The following is an 11,088-nucleotide window of genomic DNA, read 5'->3' on the forward strand; positions in this document are numbered from 1 at the left end:
CGCCATTTATGTGCAACTTTTGTTCTGATTTGAATCAGGCCCACTGTTAGAAAGTGATAACAACCCTCCCCTACTCTACAAGGGCGTATATTTGCCCCAGGAAGTTCAAATATAATTGCGCGAGCATGTATCACCATATTTGAGAGCAGGGGCGTGGTGGGTACTTGATAATAGGAAACCCTCAGTAAGTGCACACCTGCTCTATATTGTCACCATCTAATGGTGTGTAATAGAACGGCTTTTCTCTATTGTACAAATTGTCCTGGTTTTAACATTCTACCTCCTCAGCAAAATCCCACGATACGTGAGAAGATGGCAGATGAGGAACATGAGAAAAGTGACAGAATTGATGGAGGAGGGGAAGGGGATGGAGAAGAAATGCAAGTGGAGGACATTAAAAGAGTCAAGGCAATGAGCCCGAGGGAAATGTAGATGATGGTGAGAGTGCTGGACCAGCACAGCTAAGACTGTCAAAACTGAAAATACTGAAAAGTTAAATACCGAAAGGAAGTTATTAAACAGAAACTCATAAATCAGATCAGAGATAAACTCGGTAAAAAAAGGACAAAATTCCAAATCCAAAAACGGTGCGGAAAAAAAGGCTATTGAGAACCCGAAAGAACATTAAAAAAGTAAGTATTAAAAGTGGTTATTAAAAATGTTTAAAACGAGTTACTAAACAGTGTTAGTAATTAACGTTAGCAATAACGATTAGTATGATTAGTAAAAGTTTGACATCTATTTACAGAAAGAAGAAAGAACGATGAAGTGTGCATGCTGCCTAGCTACATAAAAAATTAAAATGGAAGCTGCTGTAGTGACTATATAACAAGAAATTACAGAGCTAATAGGAATTGGAGAAATAAAAGAGGAACTTAAAGAAGGTAATTAAAAATTGTTAAAAATTTAAGAAAACGTCATGGTCATGATTTTGTACACACTGCAGGGTTAGAAGGGCGTTGGAATGAGATTTCATTCGAACAATCAAATGAAATGACGGTTGGTACTTTGGAACGACTGACGCTCATCGTTTTAGTATACACACTCTTGTGATATTGACACGAACGGTTGTTTATCGCTCAATTGAATCAATAGTTGGCTGAAAAACCCGTAGTGTGTACCCAGCTTTAGTATAAGTACCCAGGGTCTGAGGCTTTGTATCTTGCACTCCTGATTACTCTCAATTTAGACCTGTTTTATCTAGTATCATTTAAGGTCTTTCCTGTTATCCAGAAGATTAGACGGATTTGCAACAAGCTCCCATCCACAGATAAATGGAACTTAATATTATCATAATATTTTCTCCACCATGTCAAACATAATTATGTTCTCCCTGTGCTGAAGAAGGAAATTAAACTCAACGTGTGTATGTGACATAAGGACATAATGCCCTTTAAGCTTTGCTCAGTGATTTTCCATTAAGTCAAAGCATCTCATTAAAAACGTATGGATCTGGACTCTGTAGCAAAGAGCACAATGTCTGCATGTAATTTACAAGTGGATTTTGAAGTTGTATTATTTAAAGAGCTCATTCTTTAAAGAATAAGTCGAATGATACTGAAACTATATATTAACCTTTCTGACTAGGAAAGGAAATGCTGAATATTATTAGTCATATATATAGCCCTGGTATCTTAGAAGGCCTCTATACTCCCCTCCCATACATGTTCCAAGCTGGTGTCACGGGCACTAGGAGTCTTTACCCAGGGATCACCAGGTGATAAGCTTACCAGAGCAGTATAGATGGTAATATGGTACTCTGGTAGCGGGGTGATCACGGAACAGGAGACAGCAGATAATAGAGATGCTCGGGAAAGTCTATGACTAGCAGCACTGGTAATATATATGTAGTAATACACGAGGAACTGAATGGACAAAGGACACGTGAGGGTAGTCAGTGGTCTGCGGTAGCAAGTTGTACCACTGCTATAGTGAGGAGGAATGTCCAACAGAAACGAGGAGGTGATGAGAGTCAGCGGTCTGCTTTTAGCAAGTTGTACCGCTGTCTGGGTGAAGGAATGGAATCCAGGTGAAGGTATCCGGGGAGTCAGTGGTCTGCGTTAGCAAGTTGTACCACTGCTATGTGAGAGGACACTGGAACAGGTGACACAGGAAACAGGGATCAGTGGTCTGCCTCTAGCAAGTTGTACCACTGAATATATATGTGAGGAGGAGCACGGGGAGAGACTGCAATACAGAGGATACACGGGCACCTTGAACTTGATCCACAATGACATGCACAATATAGTAATGACTGAACAGCACTGCAATAATATAAAGTCACAGAAACTATCCGGGCAAAAGCTAACACAGTCAATGATGGCAATAGTCTCAGCGGATAGTAAGCTCCAGAGGAGAACAACTCAGTCCAGCAAGATATGCAATACACCAGCACAGTCAATGAGAAGTATGCATACCGTGGTTCAGGAGCAGGCTGTCAGACAAGAGTGCAGAGATACCTGAACGGCTGGAGGCCGGCAGGATGCGAAGTCCCGGGAGGGTGAAGCAGTAATCAAGTAGGTGCAGCGCACAGGTAGGTAGACCAGCAGGGGAATAAATACTCAGGAAGCAGTAGTATGTAGAACTGGACTCCTGGAGGACCCTGAAGAGTAGCGATGGTCTAGACGAGATGAAAGCAGTGAGGCGCAGATCCGATGCAGACTGGCGAGTAGACACCAGCAGGAACACTGAGAAGCACGGAGAGCGGATCAGCTGCTGCAGACACGAGCAGAACCGAGGAGTAGCAGCCAGCAGGACTCTGCAGGCACACGGAGGCAGCAGATAGAAACCAGCAGGTGCAGCCACGATGAAACACGGGAGAGTAGAGCTGAGCTGGAACTGTTGATCACGGAGAGCAGCGGATAGGAATCAGCTGGTGCAGTCTCGAGGAAACACAGGAGAGTTGAGGTGAGCTGAAGACTGTAGCGCACGGAGGCAGCGGATAGGAATCAGCTAAACAGTCACGATGAAACACAGGAGGGTTGAAGTGGTCTGAAGACTGTAGTGCACGGAGGCAGCGGATGGGAATCAGCTAAACAGTCACGATGAAACACAGGAGAGTTGAAGTGGTCTGAAGACTGTAGTGCACGGAGGCAGCGGATGGGAATCAGCTAAACAGTCACGATGAAACACAGGAGGGTTGAAGAGGTCTGAAGACTGTAGTGCACGGAGGCAGCGGATAGGAATCAGCTAAACAGTCACGATGAAACACAGGAGAGTTGAAGTGGTCTGGAAACCACAGGAATCAGCAGCGCTGAATACACGAGGAAACACAGGAACACCTTCAGAGGCTCATGGGGAATGAGACTCCAAGATCAGGCAACGAGGTATGGAACTCAGGTGCTATAAATAGGGAGTGTTGCCTGATCAGCCAATTAACTAAAAGGAACATGAACTGAAGGTTTGAAAGGGCTGCGCATGCGCAGACCCTCAGGATGGTGGACGACCACGGTTCCTAAACACACGGGAAGAAGCACTCACAGTCTGGTGAGTGACAGCTGGATTGAATTATTGTTGCAAACAGTCAAAGACAACTCACGAGGTGACAGTCTGCACGGTTTTTATATTCCTACAGGCAGAGCCGGATTAACAATAGGGCTAAAGGGGCTACAGCCCAGGGGCCTCGGGCGGCTGGAAGGCCCTCCGGCATTCAACGAGTCGGGGGCATCTCCGCCCCTGGCTCCGACTGTCATCTGTTCAAGAAGAATGGCAGGCAGCTAACAGGAAATGTTATGCTGTTAGCTGCCTGCTGTCACTGTATAGCTTACGTGGCGCGCAGTAATCTCCTTACTGAGGAGATCTCGTGAGAGTGAGACTATGGGGGGGGGGGCGGCCGCACAGTACCCTTAGCCCGGGGGCCTTCCTTCCCTTAATCCAGCCCTGCCTACAGACCATGTTTTTAGCAGGAGCCCAGCAGAAGCTTCACTCACATCTAGACTATGTTGTTATTGTTTTTGGTACAGGGCGAAGACGTATAGTTGAACTTGATAAGATCCTTGACTAGGATCAGAATACCTTATACTCAATCTGCATCTTCTGCTCATCTGGGATGCCACCAATTTTGAATTGGGTGGGGAAACATCAAGTTGTGACCAATAAGATATTCAGAATGTTCACAGCAGCACAGAATATTACAGGAGATGAATGAGGACAGTGCTACATGTGACATGGGCAGTGTCATGATGTGAGGGGAGGCATGAAGGCAAGGTGGACGCCACAGACTGAGTTAAATAGTGGAAGGAGCAGAGGCTTCCCCAACAGCACAGAGTAGTGGCGATGGACATTGTGCTGCGTTCATTACCAGCAATTACAGTAGGAACCTCCTCTCTTTTCTCTTCGCACCTCTATAGGGTGTGAGGAAAAGTGAGCGGAGACTCCAGCCATAACACCGGCGCAAGGCGTCTCCGTGGACGCTCCGGAGACACTTCGCACCAAATTGAATCTCCCCCTTAGAGTTACACAGTAATTTAGTGTAGACCTATGCGTCGAGCCATCCCATACATGTATTTGCTTTTGTACTATTCGATTAAATAAGATTTTTTTGAATAGTTTTATATAATAAAAACATTGAAGGACACATCCTTAACGTGCTCCACAAAACAGATCGAGTCTCATCTACTTACTGTAGATGAGACTCGAGTAAATTCAGCTAGGGAGGTGCAATTTGCATCTTGACAAAACCATGCTGCACTACAGGTTTAGAGTTGGTAGGAGGGCGCCTCTTAGCTCAACTCTGCTTGCACAATATAAATTGCATTTGCACCCCTTGCATTGCAACATGGTTTGTCCCTTTGCACTCTTTAGCTAGATTCACTCTCAACTCTAAATGAGGCCCATAACTGGGTGTATAGAGATTAGTTCACCATGTGAATAACCATTATAATTACAAACCCATCATACTTTATCAGAGTATAGGAAGCATCATACGTATTTTTAGGATGTTACAAAATACTCTTATTATAGAAAATATATTTTAGCTATGTGTATCTATAAGTGGAATTAAGCCATCAATTGCAATATCACATTAATCTAAAGATAAATATCAATACTTCTTAAACCTTTTGTCCAAATAAGTATTTATAGTATGATTGGATTACATTTAAAAACACGTAATTTAAGCAGGTATTCCTTTTTTGGCATATACAATACTGCGTTTCTAACAGTTGGCATTAATGGAGAACGGATGATTCATTGTTATTCAGTCACTGTTGCTATAAAGCAGATGACTTGATTGTCTGTGTTATTTTTAGCATTCAACTTTTCTCACTGATAGATCATAGGATGAAACGAAGTCATCTCTAATCATTAATCATTGACACTGATATCTGGTTACCATGGCACAGTCCAGCCTCACAAACCTGTCATTTTCTCCATTATAACATGAACATTGAGTCTAAACCAATAGGCCTATCTTATCAGACCACTAACAGATTCCTGGTTAAGGTTGTATTCGTACTGAAAGAAATGCACAGGTCATAGACTCCTAGGGCTAGATTTACTAAGCTGCGGGTTTGAAAAAGTGGGGATGTTGCCTATAGCAACCAATCAGATTCTAGCTTTCATTTATTTAGTACTTTCTACAAAATGACAGCTAGAATTTGATTGGTTGCTATAGGCAACATCCCCACTTTTTCAAACCCACAGCTTAGTAAATCTAGCCCCTAGTATCCAAACATATTGCCAGTAAAACACATGATTGCAGGTAGAGGGCGCCATTTTTCATGCATAGGGTAAAATAAATTATCCCCCACATAATGACATTCTCTTAGCCTTTTACAAATCACAACATGACAAGGTTACAGAGTTACACAGAAGGCCACATTCATCCTGAATTCAGGCCTCATTAAAACTTTCTCCTGGTATAAATAATATGACATCTCTAATTGCCATAAAATATGGTAGTATTTAGATAATGTTTAACATTTGTGAAAAGTTAATTTATTACCTTGGGAACCAGGAATGTAAAATCACTTTAAAGTAATTTGCGTTTGGTTTATTTGCAGCATAACAAAGTTGGATATAGATTTTTATTGCAAACACACAGATTGTTGCTGAAGTTCTGTTTTGTCAACTGCAAAATCATTTTACATTTGTTTATACCCACAACCATCCATGCAATTGTGTAATGGGTCACTGAAAATTCAATTTTATATAAAACAAATTCTGTATGATAACAAGACATATGACGGACATGACGTATCTACCTTACAGAGAAACCATAGCAGTAATGATGAAAGCTAGATATGGATGTATAGAGTATATCCTTCCCATGTGTTTTTAGTGAATGCAACATTTTGTGGACCAAGCTAATATCATACTTGCCAGCTCTCTCGGAATGTCCGGGAGACTCCCAAATTCTGGATGGGTCCCCCGGACTCCCGGGAGAGTATAAAAGTCTCATGCATCTGCCCACTTTCTAGTGAAGTGGGTAGAATTAAATCCAAAATGCCGCCATTCACCAGGAATCGCTGCATTTGGCCACGCCCCCGCTGTAAAATGACACGTTTGCATCCATACGTCATGAGGTGGGGTCAAAATGCCCACGGCAGCTCCCGAATCATACTTGCCATAAGTTGGCAAGTATGGCTAATATCGATGACAATCATCTTTTTCTGTTTTTCTCTTTCCTCCCCACCTTCCTTCGGCCATTCCTACTCTTTTTCTGTTACCTCATTTCTCTCCGCGACCTTCACCTCTCGCAGCCCCTCTCCCCATTTTGTCTCTCAGACTTCTGAGAAAAGCGCAATTAATGACTGCACTTGAAGCTGTAGAACGGTGGCCATTTTTTTCTAGTCCACCTCTTCCAGGTAAATAAAATTAACAGGGAATGGCTGCCTCTCTACAGCATAGTAGTTATAGTACGTTCTTCTCCCCAGTGTTTACTCTGCTTTGGTAAGACTGCTAGGGGTATATTTACTAAAGCTGGGTACACACTACAGAAATTTCGACCAACTTTTTATGCTGAGCGATTTTACATGCGATCGATGTTCCGATCGCTCGGTCCATGGACTGCATACACACTAGCCTTGTTTAGGACGATAAAGGGAAGAGCGGATGTCCCTTTAGCGACTTTTTACAGCCATGTTGTCGTGAGCAATGACTGCAATTTCGTACTCACTGTTGTGGATCGGTCGGAAGTTTATACACACTACACAGCGGAAACGACCAACCAAATGAGGCGATAATCGTCCATATGGACAGACTTTCGACCATCGTGTCACTGCACACACTGACCCGACTTTTGAACGAGCGGTCGTATGTCGGCTGTTTGAGCTGATTATTGGACGAAAACAGTGTAGTGTGTACTCAGCTTAAACTGCGGGTTTGTAAAAGTGGAGATGTTACCTATGACAACCAATCAGATTCTAGCTATCATTTATTTAGTACATTCTACAAAATGACAGCTAGAATCTGATTGGCTGCTATAGGCAACATCTCCACTTGTTCAATCCCGCAGTTTAGTAAATATACCCCCCTAGACTCTCCTGGGAGTGCTGAAGATTATTCACTATTTCAGGAGTGCACTGGACATTCTGAGAGAGTCAACAAATATGAAGAAGGATTAAAGGGACTTACAGTGTCATGCAAAGTAAATTATTTTGAGGGTGTGGGGCTACACGAAACAGTAGGCTTGGTTTAAAAAAGGGGTTGTTTCCGTATTTTCAACATTAATATTTCAGAGGATGCTTATAAGTACCACATAGCATATAAAGCACTGACCAAGATACCATAGTAAAAAAGAAAAAAAATACTTCCATGGTACAGCAAGACATAAGCACAGTGCTACAGCAAAACAAAATAAAAAATAAATACTTAACACACAAAGTGGGGTGAATAAAGTAAATGTTTTACATGAAATCACAATCTCTATTATGTACAGTTACATTCCCAGAATACACAGCCCCATGACACAACAGTAATATTAAATAAAAAGTAATATGTGCATGATATAATATACCAAATAAGATGTAACATGCCCAGCAAGAGGCATTGAATGTCCCCAACAGCATGCTCCATGCTCCATGCCCATGTCACTAACTTCTTGCTGAAACTTTCTTCTGCTATGTGTCTTTCCTTGAAGTGCTGGAGAGAAGCCACAGGAAGTATGTACCTGGAAGTGCAGTAGACATTTGCATCTGATGGCTCAGGCCCGCAGGCCCGTCATTCTGGTATTCCAGTAGTCATCATCATCATCATTTATTTATATAGCGCCACTAATTCCGCAGCGCTGTACAGAGAACTCACTCACATCAGTCCCTGCCCCATTGGGGCTTACCGTCTAAATTCCCTAACACATACACACTAGGGTCAATTGGTTAAAAGCCAATTAACCTACCAGTATGTTTTTGGAGTGGGGGAGGAAACCGGAGCACCTGGAGGAAACTCACGCAAACACGGGGAGAACATACAAACTTCTCACAGATAAGGCCATAGTCAGGAATTGAACTCATGACCCCAGTGCTGTAAGGCAGAAGTGCTAACCACTTAGCCACCGTGCTGTAGTCAGCATGTTACTCTGATTGCTCCCTGACCTATCTGCTCCCCCCTTATGTAGGCTGTTATACAAGACTTGGTTGGCAATGCCACATAGACACAGCAGCAAGATAAACCCTGCGTTGGGCAGAGCAAAAGATGGATGAAAAATACATTAAGCAAAACAGAAGGAGGCAGGAAGAAAAATAATGTTATGATTATGTGATGGCCACAACCTGCAAGTCTTTGGAAAATTATAAAAACTAGATGATGGGGTTAGAAATGGTCAAAGAGACTTATTACATTTAATATTTTTGTTTTTTGTATTTACTTACCGTTATGGGAAAAAGAAAGTACACCCTATTTCAATTCTACATATCAAGAAATAATTACCACCTAGCCCTCACTAAGAAATAACATCTGTTAAATGTAATTTCAGGTCACAAATAGGTAAGAGATTTTACTTTGTGCTTATTTAACAACAAATAAGCCAACACAAAGAAAAACAAGTACACCCCATAAATTCATTAGCTGGTAGAGCTACCTTTAGCAACTATAAGGCAACGTTTAGGATCATTGTCCAGTTACATAATCCAGTTTTGGAAAAGCTTCTGATGTCAAATACATGCTTCACATTTTACTCTAGAATATCCTGGCATAAAGAGAAGTTTATGGTGGCCTCAATTATTGTGAGGAGACAAGTTGGCTACTGCAAACCTCCTCATAATCATTATCCCTCCACCACGGTGGTTGACGAATAACATGAGGAGCTTCTTTTGGTGAAAGGCCATGTTTGATTTTCACCATGCCATTGAAACCAAATAACTTCATGTCAGGCGCCGTCCCCGCACTCCTACTAGGTGTCGGGGACAGCCGCTTGCCCTCTCTGTCCAGCCCCATCCCATTGCCCAGCAACAGGACACTTCCTTTATTTTCAGGTCGGCGCCCTACGGGCGTATGTGCAGTAGCTTCCGAGTCCCATTGCTAGGCAATGGGACACTATTAAACTTAATTACTACCTCTGGCCTAAATTTCCCTATTATAGGAGACTCTGTCACCACTATGGTGCCAGAGTATCAGATCTCCTCATGTTCCAGCGTTCCAGGTTCTGTTCCTGCTTTCTGATTGATCTCTCGGTTTCTGACTCGGCTACTCCTGACCCTGATTTTGGATATTTCTTTGGGCTTCATTCACCTCTCCGGGCATCTGACTCCCGGCTCCCTGACTACTCATTTTGTTTAAGCATTGGTACCTCCCATCCTGCACGACTTGACTTCAGACTGTACGACTATGTCTGTTAACCAGCTACTTCATTGGTAGCTGGCTTAGAGAACCGCGACCTGCGCGTCTCTTGCAGCAAAAACTATACTTCCATGAGCGTCCCTGGTGACGACCAGAGGTGTGTTAGACTCTGCGCCTCAAGTTCAGCAGTGACAATACTGACCAACAAGTAGCCATCGGTTTAGCTCCGTCCTTGACACTTCACTTTAGTTTCTTTTGTCCAGGGGACATTGTTCCAGAAGTCTCCTGTTTCGTTCAGATGCAATTTTGCAAGCCTAAGTCGTACTGCAGTGTTTATTTTCTTGTGGTTGAGAGAAGGGTTTTCATTTGGCTACACTTTAATAAAAGCTGTAGATGTATGCTTTGTATGTTCGGTGGAAGTGACATCACTGCCATCCACTTGCCATTCAGGAAGTGCTGGCTGACAGGAAATACCTGTTAGCCATCTTCAGTTCTCAGTATATACCACACAGTAAAGACATGTTCTCACAGTTCTCTAGCCTCTGCTTTTGCTTTGAACTCAGACAGTTCTACATACTGTCAGAAGGTTGGCTGTGATGGCACAAGGTCTCCGACACATAGATCCACTTGTTTTTGACGACGCCATCGCGGACGCATGGCTCAAACTCAAGAAGGAATGGCGTGTATACAGCTGTGCTGGACTCTCGGACAAATCATAAAAGGTACAAGCATACACCCTGCTAAATTTAGCTTTTGCTGAAGCTGTAGATAAAGCGGACACGTTTGTCTATTCAGAGGGGGAGGATCAGGAGGATCCAGATACACTAATAATTTTTTTTTATGAGATATACTTACCAGTGAAAAATGTCATAATGGACAGACATACATTTAACACTGCAGTGCAGAGCCCCTCTGAAAGCATCCAGTCATATGCTGCCAGATTGAAACTGTTAGAAAAGAAATGTGATTATGGTGACCTATCAAGTGTGCTTATCAGGGACAGAATTGTGTGTGGTACTAATGATGAGGTCACTTGTACACATCTACTGCGGGAGAAAACACTGACACTGGACACTGCTATACATATATCACGTTACATGAGCAGTCCCGCAAAAAATGCAATCGAGTTGAAAAAAAGAGTCTGATATATGTGACCTCCGGCAACATGAGTAGCAACAAACACGCTGTGTGAATTGAGGCGATCGCCATTCCTATGAACGTCACAAATGTCCTGCTTTGAAAAACCTCTGCAATGCCTGTGCTAAACAAAATCACTTGCTCACTGGTGCAGGTCCAAGTCCAAAGCTGATGACAGACAACACTACAGTGCGCATTCCAGCAGCCCGCTACGGTAGATACACACCCAGAAAACAA

Source organism: Mixophyes fleayi, chromosome 1, assembly GCF_038048845.1.
Source record: "Mixophyes fleayi isolate aMixFle1 chromosome 1, aMixFle1.hap1, whole genome shotgun sequence".
Lineage (NCBI taxonomy): Eukaryota > Metazoa > Chordata > Amphibia > Anura > Limnodynastidae > Mixophyes > Mixophyes fleayi.